This window comes from Dipodomys spectabilis, unplaced genomic scaffold, assembly GCF_019054845.1.
Source record: "Dipodomys spectabilis isolate Male_0828 unplaced genomic scaffold, ASM1905484v1 ptg000477l, whole genome shotgun sequence".
Taxonomy (NCBI): domain Eukaryota; kingdom Metazoa; phylum Chordata; class Mammalia; order Rodentia; family Heteromyidae; genus Dipodomys; species Dipodomys spectabilis.
Window position 1 is genome coordinate 534,469 of NW_024871154.1, and position 23,633 is coordinate 558,101.

General features: G+C 44.0%; 1 pseudogene; it reads right to left on the reverse strand.

The window, feature by feature from the left end:
- Window positions 1-22,618: 22,618 nt before the first annotated feature.
- Window positions 22,619-23,196, reverse strand: LOC122098412 (annotated as a pseudogene).
- Between the last annotated feature and the right edge of the window lie 437 nt (window positions 23,197-23,633).

Here is a 23,633-nt window from a genome sequence, read left to right on the forward strand (position 1 = left end):
AGGACATTTACATTGCTAAAATGAGCTGGAATAAATGGATGTCATTAGAAGGAGAACTGTTATTGACATATTTCATTCTGAGTAGAGATGGTGTCAACATATCGCATATTGAAAGCATTTGTGGAAACCAATTGTACACACAATGAATTGCAAGGCATTGATTCCATTCTGAGGAAAAATGGAAAATATGCATCAGGAAATAAGGAAAACAGAAAGGAGGGCAGTCCATGCTAAAAAGATCCAAGTTGACATTTACCTTCGTTAGCAGAGTTCAGATAGATTCCAGGATGAAGGGAGCAGTGCTATATTCCTGCTAAGTAGAGAGAGTGATGATTCCATGATAGAGAGACCTGGAGTGCACATTTATCTTCTTGAAAAGAGGTGGAGAAGGTGGTTCCAATGCTGAATCATGTTGGAAATCATGCATCTCATTTCCTGAAGACCAGGAGCAAATGCATTCCATGATATGAACAGTAAGAATAGGTGAATTTCTTACTGAGTTGCATGAGGAATGAGATTGGTTCCAGGCTGTACAGATTTGGAGCTGTCATGAATTTTTCTCTGGAGACATGGAATATAAGACCTGCAGCTCCATTTCATCCACCTCCAGGAAAATTGGAAGAGAAGCATTTCAGCCTGACGAGAACCAGACCAGACATATTCATTCCATCCATAGGAGACTAAGAGGAGGTACAATGCAAATTGAGGCAAATTAGAGGAGACACATCTTATGTTGAAGTTGCAGCAAAATATCATGTCTTCCGGAAAGCTGTAGCAGTTGTACATCACACAACTGGAGGAGACCTGCTCCATTATAGGATGCTGTTGATGAATTCTATTCATTAGAGAGCAGCTGACATGCACTGTACTCCAAGGACAAACTGGAGAGGTATATGAAATACCTAACAATACACTTAGAAACGCTGGAATCAAAGACTTCCATGGTGACAGAAGCAGAAATAGAGGCCAGAGCAGATACATTCCATACTGAGAAGAGCAGAAGATGGTCAATTCTTCATAGTGTTGGAATAGACATCTACCGTGTTTAGCAGAGCTGGAACAGAGCTCATGCTAAACAGAGCTACAGGAAAAGCATTCCATAATGAAATGAATTGGAAGAAATGCATCTCATGTGGAGGAGACACCTTCCACGGTGAGGAAACACTTTCTCTGCTGAGGAAAGCAGCAGTAGGCACATTCCCTGATGTCGAGAGTTCGAATACTCCATGTTGACAAAAGCTGAAGTAGACTGCAAAAGACTGAAAAAGATGTCTTCTTTCCTTTATATACTGGAAATAATAACCGAGTGAGCTCTCTGGATACATTCATGCTGAAAAGAGAAGCAGCAGGCATATTTCATACCACTTCTTGTGGTAATACACATTCCGTGCAAGAGGCATTCTCATTCTGAGTAGAAATGGAGTCCAAAGATCTCTCCTATGCAGAAGAGAACTGAAGTAAATGTACTTAATGCCAAGGAGAGTTATACACTTCAGATTCCATGCAGAGAATGCCAGAGTTGACACTTACCTTACTGAAAAGAGCTGCTTTCAGCACATGTCAAGCTGAGAGCCTCAGCGCCATCAAGAAACTCTCTTGATGAAGAGAACTAGAAGTGATGGATTCCAAGATGAAAGAACATGCAGCAGACAGATTTCAAGCTTTAGACGGATGTAAGAATAATTGTCCAAGAAAAGGAGAGTTGATTTACCAAGCTCCATACTGAGGAGAAACTGAGGAGGTACACTCAGTGGACAAATTACGCATGATGAGGAGAGATGGAGCAGGAACCTTCCTAGCTCAAAACAGCTGGAGTAAACAACTTGTTCAGTGAAGGGAGATGGAAGCTGCACATTCCATGCTCAGGAGGCATGGTGGAATCTCATGCCATGATGTAAATTCTTCCAGTACACACATTGCAATGTAACGAGAAAAGAGAGTGACAGTCTACATGTTGAGGATATGGGTAGACATGTCCTATGCTATGAGTACACATGTCAACATGCTGAGGAGAACTTTGTTAATAATTACCTACCTGAGGAGGACTGCATTACACAGATTCCATTCTCAGCACACCTCGAGTAGACAGCTGCCAACACAAGGAGAGCAGGAAATGATACTTACCTTCTGAGTCGAGCTGCACGTGTACATTCCATGCTGTGGAGAGCCACAGTAGCGTCATTCCTTCCTGCAGAGACATGAGGGAGACACAGACCATGAGAAATGAGCTAGAGTGCGCAGATTTCATTGCTGTGAGCAATGAGGGATAAGAGGCAGTACTGCATGAGGATATAGAAAGGAGGTGATAACAAATGCTTACCCCAACTAAATGCTGAACTTCTCAAGGATGTTTGGAATAGTTGCATTCCATGCCAAGGAGAACAGGAGCACACGTGTCCCATGCTGTAGGTAGATATTGGGCATATTTCCATATTCAGAAATCCTCAAGGGAACATTCAAGTTCCTGGAAAGAGCTGGAATCGATGATAGCAATGCTTGGGAGACTCGGGACGCATTCAAGTCATGCTCCAGAAAGTAACGACAGGTACATTCCTTGCTGAGCAACAGTAGAGTGGATCTATTCCTTGCTAGAGTGAGCTAAAGGAGATGGCCTCTAGTCTGTAGAGACCAGCCCTTGACATTTTCCATCTTCAGGACAACTGAGACGAATGAATTCCAACTTAAGATATGCTGGAAGTGGTAGATTGTAGACTGTGAACTGGATAGACACATTCTTTGCTGAGAGGCACTGAAGCATACAGATTCCACAGGAGGAAGGCTGGGGGAGCCCCATTCCTGGCAAGACAAGCTGCAGACATTAACTTTCCTGCTCACCACAATGCTGAAGAGGCCTGGCCCCAAAGCTGGCGAAGACCTATTCCTCATGCCTGGAATTGGAGAATATAGATTGCACATACTGATCACTGCAGGAGAAATGTTTCCCATGCCAAAAAACTAGAGAAGTCATATTTCTCTTGCTCAAAACTGGAGGAGACCCATGACATTCTGGATTAAGAACACTTGAGGAGAGACATTCCACATCGAGTGGAGTTGTATGAACATATTCCAAGGCGAGGAAAGCTGGAGAAACAGGTTGCAAGGTTTGCATATCTTGAGTATATATGCTCCTGGCAGAGGGATGCTGGAACAAGAGTTGTAGCTTGCTGAATATTGAATCTCACTCCATTCTTACAGGGATTGGAGGAGATGAACTTCATGCCTTGTATGGGTAGAAAGCAAATCTTTCCCAAGATAGCACCCATGTTGCAATTCATGCAAAGTAGAGGACGAGTACTCACATTTCATGCCAAGGAGCATTGCACACTTTGGCTACAGTGATTCGAAGATGACAAGAGTAGGTGTAGACAGAATCCAGGCAGGGATGGCCTCAACATTTATATTCTATACTAAGTTGAAGCATTCTAGGCCAAGTATCATCTGACGATCCGACTGCATCCTGCAGAATGCCACATTTAAAACCGTTCTTGCTGACAAGAGATGCTTTCAAGACATGCCATCCTGAGAGACTGAGTAGAGACACTCCAAGCCAAAGAGACAGCAATTCCATGCAGTCCCTGGTGAGGAGAAATGAACTAGAGAAGAAGCCATGAAATAACTTGAGGAAATAGACTCTTAAACCTTCCTGAGGAGAACTGGATCTGACACATTCCATGGGAGACATGCAGAAGTCCCTACTGCATGTAGGAGAATTCTGGAGTTCAAACCTCCCTTGATGACCAGAGCTGGATTTGATATTCCTGTTCCTGGAACTGCCTCAGGGAAACCACTGGATGTAGTGAAGGTAATTTTTTTTTTTTGGGTCCGGTCATGGGGCCTGAACTCTGGGCCTGGGCGCTGTCCCTCAGCTCTTCAGCTCAAGGCTAGCGCTCTACCATTTGTGCCACAGTGCCACTTCCAGCTTTGTTCTGTTTGCTTATGTGGTGCTGAGGAAGCAAACCCAGGGACTCAGGCATGCAAGGTAAGCACTCTACCACTGAGCCACCTTCCAGCCCCGTGAAGGCAATTTTTTTCAGAAAAAACATCTGAAGCAATGTATTCCCTGGTGTAGACATCTGGATTACATGCATTCTGTGCTGAAGATAGCCATTGAAATGCATTTGATGCTCAGAAGAACTGGAGGAGAAACATTCTAGGGTAGAGAATATATTGATACATATTCCCAAAGAAGGAGAGCTGGTCCATTTTCACTCCACTAACAACAAATGAGAGGACTTACATTCCATGTTTTGTGCAGCTGGAACTGAGATTTTCCATATTCAGTTAGCACCTGTGCATTCATTTCATGCTGACAACTGTATTCATAAAGTAAACCCAGGCTGACAAGGCCTTTAGTGAATGGGTGATGGATTCCATGAGGAAAAGAGTTTGAGAAAACACACTCCTTTCTGTACTGGGCTTAGTGCCTGTAATAGACTTGCTCAGAGCTACAGCACAGGTATTCCATGACAACGAGCAGGAAGTAACAAGGCTCCATGCTGCCAAAACCTGGAGTTGATGCATACCTTGCTTGCCAAGGAGAACTTCCTATAGCACTTGCCAGCCTGGCATGCTGAGCACAGGGATCCTAGCCTGCACACGTAGAGAATGTGTATTCCTTGGTGAAGACAGCTGGATGTGATAAAAATCGTCCTGGGGAAATATGGCTGGAGGCAAATGCATTCCGAGCCAAGCGCAAATGAAGAATGGTGCTAAAACACACATTTCCCTCTCTGAGGATGAGAGCTGCAGACATATGCCATGCAGAGTGTGTGTGTGTGTGTGTGTGTGTGTGTGTGTGTGTGTGTGTGTGTGTGTGTGTGTGTGTGTGTGTGAGCAGCTCATATTCTACAAGGTGGAGTCAGGCTCTAGGTTCCTGAAAGGCCTAGAAGTCACTCCAGTGAGCAGAAAATCGCTCAGTCACTCAGAGTAGAATGGAGGGAAACAGATCTCATGCTGAGGAGAACAGCAGTAGAAATAGTTAGTGACAGGGAGCACTATGCTACTAAGACTGCATACTAAAGAAGGCTTACCTGAGCACTTACCTTGCGATGACAGTCCCTTTCAACACGTACCATGCTGAGATTCTGAGTAGAAAGATGCATGCTGAGGAGAACTTGAATAGGTGTATTCCTTGATGAAGGCAACTGCTGCTGACTCATCCCCTGCTACACATGAAGAGATGGAAAGATGCATTTGTAAATAATGAATGAGAAAGAAGTATAAAGGATTCCATGCTAAAGAGACCACAATTGGGCACATACCTGAGTAAGTGGAGCTCAGATAGATGGATTGCAGTTCACAGAGCAGTCCTATATTCCATGCTGAGTACAGAGTGAGATAATTCCATGACAGACAAACTTAGAGTGCACATTTTCCTTCCTGAAAAGAGCTGGAGTGGATGGTTTCAAAGTTGAGCAGAACTAGAACACCTGCGCCATTTCCCCGAAAAGCAGATGTAAGTATATTCCATGATAAGGACGCTTTACATAGATGCACTTCTTGCTCAGTTGAGTGAGCAACATGAGATTGATTCCAGGCCTGGAATTCACATTGACTTTCCTCAGGAGACCTGGAGTAAGACAAGTAGATCTATTTCATCCAAACAAAGTAGAGCAGGAATAGATTAATTCAGCCTGATGTGAGGCAGACTAGACATATTCAATCCAGACGAGCTGAGGCAAACCAGAGGAAACACATCCCATGCTGAAGTGCTTGCAGTAAAAGATGAGGCTTCAGGAGAGCTGCAGCAGAAATAATCTATGCTTTTATGCCTGAACATGTAAATTTCTTCATGCATAATCCAAGTAGAGGGGACCCACTCGTGGCAGGGTGTTGTCAAAGCATTCTATTCCTTGCAGAGGTGCTGCATCTCAATACATTCAAATGAGAACAAGGTGAGGTACATCACATGCCTTGGAATACACCTAAGAGAGCTGGAATCAAAGACTTCGGGGATGAGAGAAACTGGAGGAAAGGTTGATAAGGCCAGAGTCTCTCTCTATATATTCCATACTGTGATGAACAGAAGATGGACGATTCCACATCCTTGGCCATAGACATCCAGCTTGTTTAATGGAGCTCATCGATAAATTTCATAATAAACACACCTATAGAAAAGCAATCCATGTCGACAAAGCTTGAAAGCCATACATTACACATGGAAGAGAGATGGAGGAGACACATCCCATGGATAGGGGAATTGGAGAAGACACATTCCCTGCTGTAGAAATCCACAGCGGATGGGTTGCTGATGTGGAGAGACAGAATACATGCTGATTAGACCTGCAACAGGCATAGCACATCCTGAGTCGAACTGCTGTTGACAGATGCCATGCTGAGGAGAGCTAGGGTAGATGCACTCCATGCCAAAGAGTGCTTTACTCCCCAGTTACTTCCTGGGAAATGCTAGTGTGAACACTTTGCTGATGTGAGCTCCTCTCCACAATGCCAGGATGGCCTCAGCTTCATCAAGAGCCTCTCTTAATTGAGAGAGATGGAGCCGATGCATTCCAAGATGACCTAACCTGCAGCAGACAGATTACAGGCTGCAAGATGGGAGACTCGAAAGTGTCAGGGAAGAAGAGGGCTGCTGTAGACAGGACTCATGTTGATGAAAACCTGAGGAGTTGCACTTCTTGTTTAAATGAAAGCATGTTCTTCATGGAAAAGGGTAAGGGACACACATCCCATGCTGAGGAGAAAATGAGCAGGAGCATTCCTTGCTCAAGACAGCTGGAGTAACAACTTGTTCAGTGAAGGCAGATGGAAGGGACACATTCCAAGTTCAGGAGGCATGGTGGAATCTCATGCCATGCTGTAAATTCCTGGAGTCCACACATTCCAGTGTAACGAGACAAGAGAGTGACAGTCTATATGTTGAGGATTAGAGTAGACATGTCCTATGCTATAAGTACACATGTCAACATGCTGAGGAGAACTTTGTTAATAATTACCTACCTGAGGAGGGCTGCCTTACACAGATTCCATTCTCAGCACACCTGGAGTTCACCGCTGCCACCAAAAGCAAAGCTGGAAATGATACTTACCTTCTGAGTCGAGCTGCACGTGCTACATTCCATGCTCTGGAGAGCCACAGTAGCTTCATTCCTTCCTGCAGAGACATAAGAGTATACATAGACCATGAGAAATGAGGTCGAGTGGGCAGATTTCATTGCTGTGAGCAATGAGGGATAAGATGCAGTACTGCATGAGACTACAGAAAGGAGGTGATAACAAATGCTTACCCCAACTAAATGCTGAACTTCTCAAGGATGTTTAGAATAGATGCATTCCATGCCAAGGAGAACAGGAGCACATGTGTCCCATGCTGTGGGTAGGTAGTTGGGCATATTTCCATGTTCAGGAATCCTCAAGGGAACATTCAAGTTCCTGAAAAGAGCTGGAATCGATGATAGCAATGCTTGGGAGACTCGAGACGCATCCAAGTCATGCTCCAGAAAGTAACGACAGGTACATTCCTTGTGGAGCAACAGTAGGGTGGTTCTATTCCTTGCTAGAGTGAGCTAAAGGAGATGGCCTCCAGTCTGTAGAGACCTGGCCTTGATATTTTCCATCCTCAGGACAACTGAGATAAATGGATTGCAACTTGAGATATGCTGGAAGTGGTAGGATTGTAGACTGTGAACTGGATAGACACATTCTACACAGGCACTGAAGTATACAGATTCCACAGGAGGAAGGCTGGAGGAGCCCCATTCCTGCCGAGACAGGCTGCAGAACATAACTTTCCTGCTCACGACAATGCTGAAGAGGCCTAGCCCCAAAGTTGGCGGAGACCTATTCCACATGCCTGGAATTGGAGAATATATATTCCACATACTGACCACTGAAGGATAAGTATTACACATGCCCCCAAACTAGAGAAGTCATATTTCTCTTGCTCAAAACTGGAGGAGACCCATGACATTCTGGATTAAGAACACTTGAGGAGAGACATTCCACATTGAGTGGAGTTGTATGAACATATTACAAGTGGAGGAAAGCTGGAGAAACAGTTTGCATAGTGTGCTTATCTGGAGTATACATGCTCCTGGTGGAGGGATGCTGGAACAAGAGTTCTAGCTTGCTGAATATTGAATCTCACTCCATTCTTACAGGGATTGGAGGAGATGAACTTCATGCCTTGTATGGGTAGAAAGCAAATCTTTCCTAAGTTAGCACCCATGGTGCACTTTATGCACAGCATAGGACGAGTACTCACATTTCATTCCAAGGAGCATTGCAATCTTTGGCTACAGTGATTCCAAGATTACAGGAATAGGTGTAGACTAAATCCAGGCAGGGATGGCCTCAACATTTATATTCTATACTAAGTTGAGGCATTTTAGGCCAAGTATCATCTGATGATCCGACTGTATCCTGCAGAATACCACATTTAAAACAGTTCTTGCTGACAAGAGATGCTTTCAAGACATGCCATCCTGAGAGACTGAGTAGAGACACTCCAAGCCAAAGAGACAGCAATTCCATGCAGTCCCTGGTGAGGAGAAATGAACTAGAGAAGAAGCCATGAAATAACTTGAGGAAATAGACTCTTAAACCTTCCTGAGGAAAACTGGATCTGATCCATTCCATGGGAGACATGCAGAAGTCCCTACTGCATGCAGGAGAATTCTGGAGTTCAGTCCTCTCTTGATGACCAGAGCTGTATTTGATACTCCTGTGCCAGGAACTGCCTCAGGGAAACCACTGGATGTAGTGAAGGTAATTTTTTTTTTTGGGGTCTGGTCGTGGGACCTGAAGTCTGGGCCTGGACGCTGTCCCTCAGCTCTTCAACTCAAGGCTAGTGCTCTACCATTTGTGCCACAGTGCCACTTCCAGCTTTGTTCTGTTTGCTTATGTGGTGCTGAGGAATCAAACCCAGGGCCTCAGGCATGCAAGGCAAGCACTCTACCACTGAGCCACCTTCTCAGCCCCGTGAAGACAATTTTTTTCAGAAAAAACATCTGAATCAATGTATTCGCTGGTGTAGACATCTGGATTACATGCATTCTGTGCTGAAGATAGCCATGGAAATGCATTTGATTCTCAGAAAAACTGGAGGAAAAACATTCTAGGTTAAAGAATACATGGATATACATTCCGAGAGAAGAAGAGCTGGTCCACTCTCATTCCACTAACAAAAAATGAGAAGACTTGCATTCCATGTTTTGTGCAGCTAGAAATAAGACCTTCCATATTTAGTTGCACCAGTGCATTCATTTCATGCTGATAACTGTATTCATAAGGTCAAGCCAGGCTGGCAAGGCCTTCAGTGAATGGGTGATGGATTCCATGAGGAAAAGAGTTGGAGAAGACACACTCCTTTCTGTACTGGGCTTAGCCCCTGTACTGTACTTGCTCAGAGCTACAGCACAGGTATTCCATGACAAGGAGCAGGAAATAGCAAGGCTCCATGTTGCCAAAAACTGGAGTTGATGCATACCTTGCTTGCGAAGGAGAACTTCCTATATCACTTGACAGCCTGACATGCTGAGCACAGAGATCCCAGCTGGCACACGTAGAGAACGTTTATTCCTTTTTGAAGACAGCTGGATGTGATAAAACCCTTCCTGGAGAAATATGGCTGGAAGCAAATGCATTCCAAGCCAGGTCCAAATGAAGAATGGTGCTAAAACACACATTTACCTCTCTGAGGATGAAAGCTGCAGACATATGCCATGCAGAGTGTGTGTGTGTGTCAGCAGCTCATATTCTACAAGGTGGAGTCAGGCTCTAAGTTCCTCAATGGCCGATAGGTCACTTAAGGGAGCAGAAAACCGCTCAGTCACTCTGAGTAGAATGGAGGAAAACAGATCTCATGCTGAGGAGAACAGCAGTAGAAATAGTTTGTGACAGGGAGCACTATGCTACTAAGACTGCATGCTAAAGAAGGCTTACCTGAGCACTTACCTTGCCGCTGACAGTCCCTTTCAACACGTACCATGCTGAGATTCTGAGTAGAAAGATGCATGCTGAGGAGAACTTCAATAGGTGTATTCCTTGATGAAGGCAACTGCTGCTGACTCATCCCCTGCTACACATGAAGAGATGGAAAGATGCATTTGTAAATAATGACTGAGAAAGAAGTATAAAGAATTCCATGCTAAAGAAAGAGTGAGATAATTCCAATGCAGACAAACTTAGAGTGCCCATTTTCCTTCTTGAAAAGAGCTAGAGTAGATGGTTTCAAAGTTGAGCAGAACTAGAACACCTGCATCCCATTATTGGAATGCAGATGTAGGTGCATTCCGTGATAAGGACACTTAGCATAGATGCACTTCTTGCTCTGTTGAGTGAGCAACATGAGATTTCTTCCAGGCCTGGAATTCACATTGACTTTCCTCAGGAGACCTGGAGTAAGAACAGTAGCTCTATTTCATCCAAACCAGGTAGAGCAGGAATAGATTAATTCAGCCTGATGAGAGGCAGACTAGACATATTTTATCCAGACGAGCTGAAGCAAAGCAGAGGAAACACATCCAATGCTGAAGTGCGTGCAGTAAAAGATGAGGCTGCAAATTCTTCATGCATAATCCAAGCAGAGGGGACCCACTCCATGGCAGGGTGTTGTCGAGGCATTCTATACCTTGCAGAGTTGCTGAAATTCAATACATCCAAAGGATAACTAGGTGAGGTGCATCACACCTTGGAATTCACCTAAGAGAGCTGGAATCAAAGACTTCTGGGATGACAGAAACAGGAAGGAAGGTTGATAAGGCCAGAGAGTCTCTCTATATATTCCATAGTGTGATCAAGAGAAGATGGACGATTCCACATCCTTGACTGTAGATGTCCAGCTTGTTTAATGAAGCTCATTGAAAGATTTCATACTAAACAGATCTACAGGAGAAGAAATCCAAGCCGACAAGTTTTGAAAACCATACGTTACACATGGAAGAGAGCTGGATGAGACCCATTCCATGGAAGGAGAATTGGAGAAGACACATTCCTTGCTGTAGAATTCCACAGCGGATGGGTTGCTGATGTAGAGAGATAGAATACATGCTGATTAGACCTGCAGCAGACATAGCACATCCTGAGTCGAGCTGCTGTTGACAGATGAAATGCTGAGGAGAGCTGGGGTAGATGCACTCCATGCCAAAGAGTGCTTTACTCCCCAGTTACTTCCTGGAGAATGCTACTGTGAACACTTTGCTGATGTGAGCTCCTCTCCACAATGCCAGGATGGCCTCAGCTTCATCAAGAGCCTCTCTTAATGGAGAGAGATGGAGCCAATGCATTCCAAGATGACCTAACCCGCAGCAGACAGATTCCAGACTGCATGATGGGGGACTAGAAAGTGTCAGCGAAGAACAGGGCTGCTGTAGACAGGACTCATGTGGATGAAAACCTGAGGAGTTGCACTTCTTGCTTAAATGAAAGGATGTTCCTCATGGAAAAGGGTAAGGGACACACATCCCATGCTGAGGAGAAAATGAGCAGGAGCATTCCTTGCTCAAGACAGCTGGAGTAAACAACTTGTTCAGTGAAGGCAGATGGAAGGGACACATTCCAAGTTCAGGAGGCATGGTGGAATCCCATGCCATGCTGTAAATCCCTGGAGTCAACACATTCCAGTGTAATGAGACAAGAGAGTGACACTCTATATGTTGAGGATTAGAGTAGACCCGTCCTATGCTATAAGTACACATGTCAACATGCTGAGGAGAACTTTGTTAATAATTACCTACCTGAGGTGGGCTGCATTACACAGATTCCATTCTAAGCACACCTCGAGTAGACAGCTGCCACCACAAGGAAAACTGGAAATGGTACTTACCTGCTGAGTTGAGCTGCACATGTACATTCCATGCTGTGGAGCGCCACAGTAGCGTCATTCCTTCCTGCAGAGACATGAGGGAGACATAGCCCATGAGAAATGAGGTCGAGTGGGCAGATTTCAATGCTGTGAGCAATGAGGGATAAGATGCAGTACTGCATGAGAATACAGAAAGGAGATGATAACAAATGCTTACCCCAACTAAATGCTGAACTTCTCAAGGTTGTTTGGAAATGATGCATTCCATGCCAAGGAGAACAGGAGCACATGTGTCCCATGCTGTAGGTAGATATTGGGCATATTTCCATGTTCAGGAATCTTCAAGGGGACATTCAAGTTCCTGAAAAGAGCTGGAATCGATGATAGCTATGCTTGGGAGAATTGGGACCCATCCACTTCATGCTCCAGAAAGTAACAACAGGTACATTCCTTGCTGAGCAACAGTACAGTGGATCTATTCCTTGCTAGAGTGAGCAAGGATGGCCTCCAGTCTATAGAGACCTGTCCTGGACATTTTCCATCTTCAGGACAACTGAGATAAATTGATTCCAACTTAAGATATGCTGGAAGAGATACATTGTAGATTGTGAACTGGATAGACAAATTCTTTTCTGAGAAGCAATGAAGCATACAGATTCTACAGGAGGAAGGCTGGAGGAGCCCCCTTCCTGTCCAGACAGGCTGCAGAACATAATTTTCCTGCTCACGACAATGCTGAAGAGACCTGGCCTCAAAGTTGGTGGAGACCTATTCCACATGCCTGGAATTGGAGAATATATATTTCACATACTGACTACTGGAGGAGAACTATTGTACATGCCAAAAAACTAGAGAAGTCATATTCCTCTTGCTCAAAACTGGAGGAGATACACGACATTCCGGATTGAGAAAACTTGAGGAGAGACATTCCACATCAAGTGGAGTTGTATGAACATATTACAAGTGGAGGAAAGCTGGAGAAAGAGTTTGCATGGTGTGCTTATCTGGAGTATACATACTCCTGGTGAAGGGATGCTGGAACAAGAGCTCTAGCTTGTTGAATATTGAATCTCACTCCATTCTTACAGGAATTGGAGATGAACTTCATGCCTTGTATGGGTAGAAAGCAAATGTTTCCTAAGATAGCACCCATGGTGCAATTTATGCACAGCAGAGGACAAGCACTCACATTTCATGCCAAGGTGCATTGCAATCTTTGGCTACAGTGATTTCAAGTTGACAGGAGTAGGTGTAGACAGAATCCAGGCAGTGATGGACTCAACATTTATATTGAATACTAAGTTGAGGCATTTTAGGCCAAGTATCATCTGACCATCCGACTGCATCCTGCAGAATGGCACATTTAAAACCGTTCTTGCTGATAAGAGATGTTTTCAAGACATGCCATCCTGAGGGACTGAGTAGAGACACTCCAAGCCAAAGAGACAGCAATTCCATGCAGTCCCTGGTGAGGAGAACTATGAACTAGAGAAGAAGCCATGAAATAACTTGAGGAAATAGACTCTTAAACCTTCCTGAGGAGAACAGGATCTGATCCATTCCATGGCAGATATGCAAAAGTCCCTACTGCATGCAGGAGAATCCTGGAGTTCAATCCTCCCTTGATGACCAGAGCTGGATTTGATATTCCTGTGCCTGGAACTGCCTCAGGGAAACCACTGGATGTAGTGAAGGCAATTTATTTTTGGGTCCAGTTGTGGGACCTGAAGTCTGGGCCTGGGCGATGTCCCTCAGCTCTTCAGCTCAAGGCTAGCGCTCTACCACTTTTGCCACATCGCTACTTCTAGCTTTGTTCTTATTGCTTATGTGGTGCTGAGGAATCGAACCTAGGACCTCAGGCATGCAAGGCAAGCGCTCTACCACTGAGCCCCTTCCCAGCTCCGAGAAGGCAATTTTTTTCAGAAAAAACTCCTGAAGCATTGTATTCGCTGGGGTAGACATCTGGATTGTATGCATTCTGTGCTGAAGATAGCCGTTTTAATGCATTTGATGTTCAGAAGAACTGGAGGAGAAAAGTTCTAGGGTAGAGAATACATGGATACACATTCCCAGAGAAGGAGAGCTGGTCCATTCTTACTCCACTAATAACAAATGAGAAGACTTGCATTCTATGTTTTGTGCAGTGGAAATTAGACCTTCCATATTCAGTAGCAACAGTGCATTCATTTGTGATGATAACTGGATTCATAAGGTAAACCCAGGCTGGCAAGGCCTTCCCTGTATGGGTGATGGATTCCATGAGGAAAAGCGTTGGAGAAGACACACTCCTTTCTGTTCTGGACTTAGCACCTGTAATGGGCTTGCTCAGAGCTACAGCACAGGTATTGCATGACAAGGAGCAGGAAGTAACAAGGCTCTATGCTGCCAAAAACTGGAGTTGATACATACCTTGCTTGCCAAGGAGAACTTTTTATAGCACTTGCCAATCTGACATGCTGAGCACAGGGATCCCAGCTGGCACACGTAGAGAACGTGTATTCCTTTATGAAGACAGCTGGATGTGATAAAACCCTTCCTGGAGAAATATGGCTGGAGGCAAATGTATTCCAAGCCAAGTCCAAACGAAGAATGGTGCTATAACACACATTTACCTCTCTGAGGATGAAAGCTGCAGACATATGCCATGCAGAGTGTGTGTGTGTGTGAGCAGCTCATGTTCCTGAAAGGCCTAGAGGTCACTCGTGTGAGCAGAAAACCGCTCAGTCACTCTGAGTAGAATGGAGGGAAACAGATTTCATGCTGAGAAGAACAGCAGTAGAAATACTTTGTGACAGTGAGCACTATGCTACTAAGACTTCATGCTAAAAAATGCTTACCTGGGCACTTACCTTGCCAATGACAGTTGCTTTCAACACGTACCATGCTGAGATTCTGAGTAGAAAGATGCATGCTGAGGAGAACTTGAATAGGTGTATTCCTTGATGAAGGCAACTGCTGCTGACTCATCCCCTGCTACACATGAAGAGATGGAAAGATGCATTTGTAAATAATGAATGAGAAAGAAGAATAAAGAATTCCATGCTAAAGTGACCCAAATTGGACACATACCTGAGTAAGTGGAGCTCAGATAGATGGATTGCAGTTCAGGGAGCGGTCCTATATTCCATGCGGAGCACAGTGCGATAATTCCATGACACACAAACTTAGAGTGCACATTTTCTTTCCTGAAAAGAGCTGGAGTGGATGGTTTTAAAGTTGAGCAGATGTGGAACACCTGCATCCCATTCCCCGGAAAGCAGATGTAGATGCATTCCATGATAAGGACACTTAGCATAGATGAACTTCTGGCTCATTTGAATGAGCAACATGAGATTGATGCCAGGCCTGGAATTCACATGGACTTTCCGCAGGAGACCTGGAGTAAGACCAGTAGCTCTATTTCATCGAAACCAAGTAGAGCAGGAATAGATTAATTCAGCCTGATGAGAGGCAGACTAGATATATTCAATCCAGACGATTGGAGGCAAACCAGAGAAACCCATCTCATGCTGAAGTGCTTGCAGTAAAAGATGAGGCTTCAGGAAAGCTGCAGCAGAAATAGTCTATGCTTTTATTCCCTCACATGCAAATTTTTTGTGCATAAATCAAGCAGAGGGGACCCACTTGTGGCAGTTGGTTGTGGAAGCATTGTGTACTTTGCAGAGATGCTGAAACTCAACACATCCACAGGAGAACTAGGTGAGGTGCATCACATGCCTTGGAATACACCTAAGAGAGCTGGAATCAAAGACTTCTGGGATGACAGACACAGGAAGAAAGGTTGATAAGGCCAGAGCTTCTCTCTATATATTCCATACTGTGATGAACAGAAGATGGACGATTCCACATACTTGACCACAGATGTCCAGCTTGTTTAATGAAGCTCATCCATAGGTTTCATACTAAACGTATCTATAAGAAAAGCAATCCATGTCGACAATGTTTGAAAGCCATACATTACACATGGAAGAGAGTTGGAGGAAACACAATCCATGGATAGGAGAATTGGAGAAGACACATTCCCTGCTGTAGAAATCCACAGCAGGTGGGTTGCCTGATGTGGAGAGACAGAATACATGCTGATTAGACCTGCAACAGGCATAGCACATCCTGAGTCGAACTGCTGTTGACAGATGCCATGCTGAGGAGAGCTGGGGTAGATGCACTCCATGCCAAAGAGTGCTATACTCCCAAGTTACTTCCTGGGGAATGCTAGTGTGAACACTTTGCTGATGTGAGCTCCTCTCCACAAGTGCCATGATGGCCTCAGCTTCATCAAGAGCCTCTCTTAATGGAGAGAGATGGAGCTGATGCATTCCAAGATGACCTAACCCGCAGCAGACAGATTCCTGGCTGCAAGATGGGGGACTAGAAAGTGTCAGGGAAGAAGAGGGCTGCTGTAGACAGGACTCATGTGGATGAAAGCCTGAGGAGTTGCACTTCTTGCTTAAATGAAAGCATGTTCTTCATGGAAAAGGGTAAGGGACACACATCTAATGCTGAGGAGAAAATGAGCAGGAGCATTCCTTGCTCAAGACAGCTGGAGTAAACAACTTGTTCAGTGAAGGCAGATGGAAGGGACTCATTCCAAGTTCAGGAGGCATGGTGGAATCTCATGCCATGCCGTAAATCCCTGGAGTTCACACATTCCAGTGTAACGAGACAAGAGAGTGACAGTCTATATGTTGAGGATTAGAGTAGACCCGTCCTATGCTATAAGTACACATGTCAACATGCTGAGGAGAACTTTGTTAATAATTACTTACCTGAGGAGGGCTGCATTACACAGATTCCATTCTCAGCACACCTGGAGTTCACAGCTGCCACCACAAGGAAAGCAGGAAATGACACTTACCTGCTGAGTTGAGCTGCACGTGTACATTCCATGCTATGGAGAGCCACGGTAGCGTCATTCCTTCCTGCAGAGACATGAGGGAGACATAGCCCATGAGAAATGAGGTGGATTGGGCCGATTTCATTGCTGTGAGCAATGAGGGATAAGATGCAGTACTGCATGAGGATACAGAAAGGAGATGATAACAAATGCTTACCCCAACTAAGTTCGGAACTTTTCAAGGATGTTTGGAAATGATGCATTCCAGGCCAAGGAGAACAGGAGCACATGTGTCCCATGCTGTAGGTAGGTAGTTGGGCATATTTCCATGTTCAGGAATCCTCAAGGGGACATTCAAGTTCCTGAAAAGAGCTGGAATCGATTATAGCAATGCTTGGGAGACTTGGGATGCATCCACGTCATGCTCCAGAAAGTAAGGACAGGTACATTCCTTGCTGAGCAACAGCAGAGTGGATCTATTCCTTTCTAGAATGAGCTAAAGGAGATGGCCTCCAGTCTGTAGAGACCAGCCCTTGACATTTTCCATCTTCAGGACAACTGAGACAAATGGATTCCAACTTAAGATATGCTGGAAGTGGTAGATTGTAGACTGTGAACTGGATAGACACATTCTTTGCTGAGAGGCACTGAAGCATACAGATGCCACAGGAGGAAGGCTGGGGGAGCCCCATTCCTGGCAAGACAAGCTGCAGACATTAACTTTCCTGCTCACCACAATGCTGAAGAGGCCTGGCCCCAAAGTTGGCGGAGACCTATTCCATATGCCTGGAATTGGAGAATATATATTCCACATACAGACCACTGAAACAGAAGTATTGTACATGCCAAAAAACTAGATAAGTCATATTCCTCTTGCTCAAAACTGGAGGAGACTCACGACATTCTGATTGAAAAATTTGAGGAGAGACATTCAACATTGAGTGAAGGTGTATGAACATATTACAAGTGGAGGAAAGCTGGAGAAACAGTTTGCATAGTGTGCTTATCTGGAGTATAAGATTCATGCATGGTTTGCTCATCTGGAGTACATGCTCCTGGCAGAGGGATGCTGGAACAAGAGCTCTAGCTTGCTGAATATTGAATCTCACTCCATTCTCACAGGGATTGGAGGAGAAGAACTGCAAGCCTTGTATGGGTGGAAAGCAAATCTTTCCTAAGATAGCACCCATGGTGCAATTCATGTACAGCAGACGATGACTACTCACATTTCATGCCAAGGAGCATTGCAATCTTTGGCTACATTAATTTCAAGATGATAGGATTAGATATAGACAGAATCCAGGCAGGGATGGCCTCAACATTTATATTGTATACTAAGTTGAGGCATTCTAGACCAAGTATCATTGACGATCCAACTGCATCCCGCAGAATGCCACATTTAAAGCTTCTTTCAAGACATGCCATCCTGAGAGACTAAATAGAGACATTCCAAGCCAAAGAGAGAGCAATTCCATGCATTCCCTGGTAAGGAGAAATGAGCTAGAGAAGAAGCCATGAAGTAACTTGAGGAAATAGACTCTTAAACCTTCGTGAGGAGAACAGGATCTAATCCATTCTATGGCAGATATTCAAAAGTCCCTACTGCATGCAGGAGGATCCTGGAGTTCAAACCTCCCTTGATGGCCAGAGCTGGATTTGATGTTTCTTTGCCAGGAACTGCCTCAGGGAAACCATTAGATGTAGTGAAGACATTTCTTTTTTTGGGGGGTCCGGTCGTGGGGCCTGAACTCTGGGCCTGGGCGCTGTCCCTCAGCTCTTCAGCTCACAGGTAGCGCTCTACCACTTGAGCCACAACATTACTTCTGTCTTTGTTCTTTTTGCTTATTTGGTGCTGAAGAATTGAACCCAGGGCCTCAGGCATGCAAGGCAAGCGCTCTACCACTGAGCCACCCTTCCCAGCCTCATGAAGGCATTTTTTTTTTCAGATAAAACATCGGAAGCAATGTGTTCCCTGTTGTAGACATCTGGATTACATGCATTCTGTGCTGAAGATAGTCATGGGAAATGCATCTGATGCTCAGAAGCACTGGAGGAGAAAAGTTTTTGTATCGAGAATACATTGATACACATTCCCAGGGAAGGAGAGCTGGTCCATTCTCACTCCACTAACAACAAATGAGAAGACTTGCATTCCATGTTTTGTGCAGCTGGAAATGAGACCTTCCATATTCAGTTAACACCTGTGCATATATTTCATTCTGATATCTAGATTCATAAAGTCAAGACAGGCTGGCAAGGCCTTCCCTGAATGGGTGATGGATTCCATGAGGAAAAGAGTTGGAGAAGACACACTCCTTTCTGTACTGGGCTTAGTGCCTGTACTAGACGTGCTCAGAGATACAGCACAGATATTCCATTACAAGGAGCAGGAAGTAGCAAGTCTCCATGCTGCCAAAAACTGGAGTTGATGTATACCTTGCTTGTCAAGGAGAACTTCCTATAGCACTTGCCAGCCTGACATGCTGAGCACAGGAATCCCAGCTGGCACACGTAGAGAACATGTATTCCTTGGTGAAGACAGCTGGATGTGATAAAATGCTTCCTGGGGAAATATGGCTGGAGGCAAATGCATTCCAAGCCAAGTCCAAACGAAGAATGGTGCTAAAACACACATTTACCTCTCTGAGGATGAAAGCTGTGGACATATGCCATGCAGAGTGTATGTGACCAGATCAAATTCTACAAGGAGGATGCAGGTTCTAGGTAACTGAATGGCCTAGAGATCACTCAAGTGAGTCACACTGAGTAGAATGGAGGGAAACAGATCTCATGCTGAAGAGAACAGCAGTAGAAACAGTTTGTGACAGGGAGCACTATGCTACTAAGAGGGCATGCTAAAGAATGCTTACATTGGCACTTACCTTGCTGATGACAGTCGCTTTCAACACGCACCATGCTGAGATCCTGAGTAGAAAGATGCATGCTGAGGAGCACTTGAATAGGTGTATTCCTTGATGAAGGCAACTGCTGCTGACTCACCTCCTGCTGGCACCTGCTACGAAAGGGATGCATTTTTAGAACAAGAGGAAAATTAGCAAATCATTTCACCTGTATTGAACATAATACTGGAATTATCATTTACCCTGCTGATCAGAGCTGGAATACATGGATGATGTCATGCTGAGAAGAACCAAATATTCCATGCTGAATAGAGATGATGCCAAAATATTCCATTCTGAAAGTATTGGCGAAGATCAGTTTCACTATATGAAGAGATGTAAGGCATTGATTCCATCCTGAAGAGATGGAAAGATGCATTTGTAAATAATGAATGAGAAAGAAGGATAAAGGATTCCAAGCTAAGGAGACCCCAATTTGACACATACCTGAGTTGGTGGAGCTCAGACAGATGGATTGCAGTTCATAGAGCAGTCCTATATACCATGCTGAGTACAGAGCGAGATAATTCCATGACAGACTATCTTTGCTAAACAGACCTAGAGAAGATTGATTCACTGCTGATCCGAACAGGAACGTATTCATTCTAGAGGTTTTTGTGGGAAGCACAGGTATATTCCCTATTGAGGAGAGCTTGGATGATTGTTTCCTCATAGTGCTGGACTAGATTTGGACTACATGTGTACTTTGCATAGGAGAACTCAAGTACATAAATTTCATTCATAAGCAGACCGAGTTGAAAAGCATTGCATGATTAGAAGATTGGAGGACATACATTTCATTAAGAAGGGAGCTTTTGGAGACACATTCCATGTTGAGGAGAACTGGTGAAACATTTTGTGCTGACAAAAGCAGCAGTAGACACATTCTCTGATACAGAAAGCTAGAATACATACATTCCATGTTGAGGAGAGCTGGGGGAGTCTCCAATTTGAAGTGGAGTGCTCAAGCTGTCTTCTTCTCTTTTTATACTAGAAATGATACCACAGTGAGCTCAGCAGATTAATTTCTTGCTGAGAACGGGAGCAGACATACTGCATGCAGGAATTAACTTAACTAAAGAAGTGAAGGACCTCTATGATGAAAACTTTAACATCTTGAAAAAGGAAATCAACACAGAACTTAAAAAATGGCAAAACCTCCCATGCTCCTGGATTGGAAAGATTAACATCGTGAAAATGGCAATACTTCCCAAGGCTATCTACAAATTCAACGCAATACCTATCAAAATTCCACCCTCATTCTTCAAGGAAATAGAAGAGGCAATCCAAAAATTCATATGGAACAATAAAAGACCCCGAATAGCAAAAACGCTCCTCAACGGAAAGAACACTGCTGGAGGAATATCAATACCAAATTTCAAACTCTACTATAAAGCCATAGTAATCAAAACAGCTTGGTATTGGCATAAGAACAGACCTCAGGACCAATGGAATAGAATTGAAAACCCAGAAATGAACCTACAGACCTATAGCCATCTAATCTTCGATAAGGGAGCTAAAACAATAGAATGGAAGACAGACAGCCTCTTCAGTAAATGGTGCTGGCAAAACTGGTTAACTACATGTAGAAAACTAAAGCTAGATCCTTATATATCACCCTGCACCAGAATCAACTCCAAATGGATCAAAGACCTTGAACTCAAAGCAGACACTCTGAAAACATTACAGGATGGAATAGGAGAAACCCTGGGTCTCCTTGGCTCAGGCCGAAATTTTCTGAATAGAGACCCGGAAACACAACAAATCAAAGAAAGGTTGGACAAATGGGATTGTATAAGGTTGCAGAGCTTCTGCATGGCAAATGACATAGCTAGCAAGATCAATAGAAAGCCCACGGACTGGGAGAAGATCTTTACTAGCCATACAACGGACAAGGGTCTCATATCTAAAATATACTTGGAACTCAAAAAATTAAACCACCCAACAACAAATCCTCAAAGAAACAACTGCCCAATAAGTAAGTGGGTGAAAGACTTAAAGAGAAGCTTCTCTGAAAAGAAAGAAGGATAACCAATAGACACATGAAGAAATGTTCAACATCCCTAGCCATAAAAGAAATGCAAATCAAAACAACATTGAGATATCACCTCACTCCAGTTAGAACAGCAAAAATCAAGAACTCTAAAAACAACAGATGCTGGAGGGGATGTGGACAGAAAGGAACCTTACTTCATTGTTGGTGGGAATGTAAACTTGTTCAACCACTTTGGAAAGCAGTATGGAGGTTCCTCAAAAGACTTCACATAGAACTCCCCTATGACCCAGCAATCCCACTTTTGGGCATTTACCCTAATGTTTACAAAAAAGACCACACTAAAGCTACCAGCACAACTATGTTTATTGCAGCATTATTTACCATAGCTAAGATATGGAACCAACCCAGATGCCCCTCAATAGATGAATGGATCAAGAAGATGTGGTATATATACACAATGGAATTCTATGCCTCCATCAGAAAGAATGACATTTCCCCATTTGTTAGGAAATGGAAAGGCTTGGAAAAAATTATATTAAGTGAAGTAAGCCAGGTCCAAAGAAACATAGGTCCCATGGTTTCCCTTATTTGCAATATCTAGTATAGGTATGAGTCAAGCGGAAAAAGTCAGAGAATGTGATGTTAGGAAAACGAACCCTCAAATATGTATTTTAATGTTTTTGTTTCTTTCATGCATGTGTTTCTAACGCATTTATAAGATTATTTCTTGGTTGCTTTGTATGTCCCTCCCCCACAGTGTAACCCCTGCTTTCACTATATTTGATGTCAGTATAACATGTGGAGGAGATGGGGACAAACAAGTCGTTTAAGGATTCAGGTGGACCTGTTGCAACAATGAGAAGTACAAAATGTCATGTCAAAACCAGCTTTACAATGTCGGAGGGGGGGAAGAGGGGGTATGATTGGGTGGGGGGAGGGGGGAGGCTGGGAAGGGAGGTGAAGGGTAAACAAAGGAGGAGGCTGCAATGCTTGGTAAGAAATGTATGCATTTCCTGACCATGTAATTGTAACCCCTCTGTACAGTATGTTCTCAAATAAAATAAAATAAAATTAAAAAAAAAAAAGAAATATAAAGAAAACTAAATCTAAGTGAAGCTGTGTTTATGAGACTAGGGAGTTTTAAGCTCATGATTTGGTTATGAGAGCAATTTATCTCATCTCAGAGAAGACAAAAATGGTGTTGAGTCATGAAAACCCCAATCAATTATTTTTAGCATGCCTCTTAAATTTTCTATACCTTGTTTTCTTGTCTTCTGTTCCTGAGTCGTGAACAGGTAACCATTTGAGGGGATGTGTTCGATAGACGGCCATGGAGGAAGTGTCTGCAAACACGAAAAAGCAAATCTGACCATAACTATATAGACTGCCCACCCGAACTGTTCAGCCACGCACCCATAAATAAATCCAACTATTGCAGAAAAAAGAATAATTCCTTGAAATATCTGTTCAGCTAGCTTTTGCCCCTTGTAAGCCATCTCTGTGGGGAGCGCGCTGAGATATTCCTGCATTAAGTTAGCTAAGGTGGCTGGCAGGGAGGCGAGGGCGAATGACAGTCAGGAACTGCAGAGGTCCGAACAGGACACCTAGAGAGGACTGGCAGGCCAGACAAGCCCCTACCTGCCACTGCCCCGGAAGCCGATGTCTCCGAAGGGCGGGGATAACCCCAGGCCTCGCCCTGTGCCATGACCCTTTTGCACCTGCTTGTAGCCTGGCGTCAGGCCTGCTGCTTGGGAAGTGGAGGTGGTTGAACTGAGGCATCGCGCACCCGAGAGTGGTTCGCCATCAGGGAAACTGGGGGCCAGGAGCCCAAGCTCTGGTCCCATAAAGTGTTCTAAGCCGTGCCTTCGCGGCTTAACGGCTGTGTATTCATGGCGACCTACATACACTTTTGAAATTATATTCCATGTGTTGCTGTAGCTAATATACACAAAAAATTACATTTACGTCACTTGAGTTTAACCTTAGTTTTAGAATCCTCACACTGACAAGGTATTAAAAAGAAATGTACTCATTACCTTACTTATGTAACTGTAACTGTTTAGTCTTTACAAAAAGACTAAACTTTTTTTTTTTTTTAAATAAAGGTATTAGAAGAAGGAAAGCTTTGAATACTTATGTAAA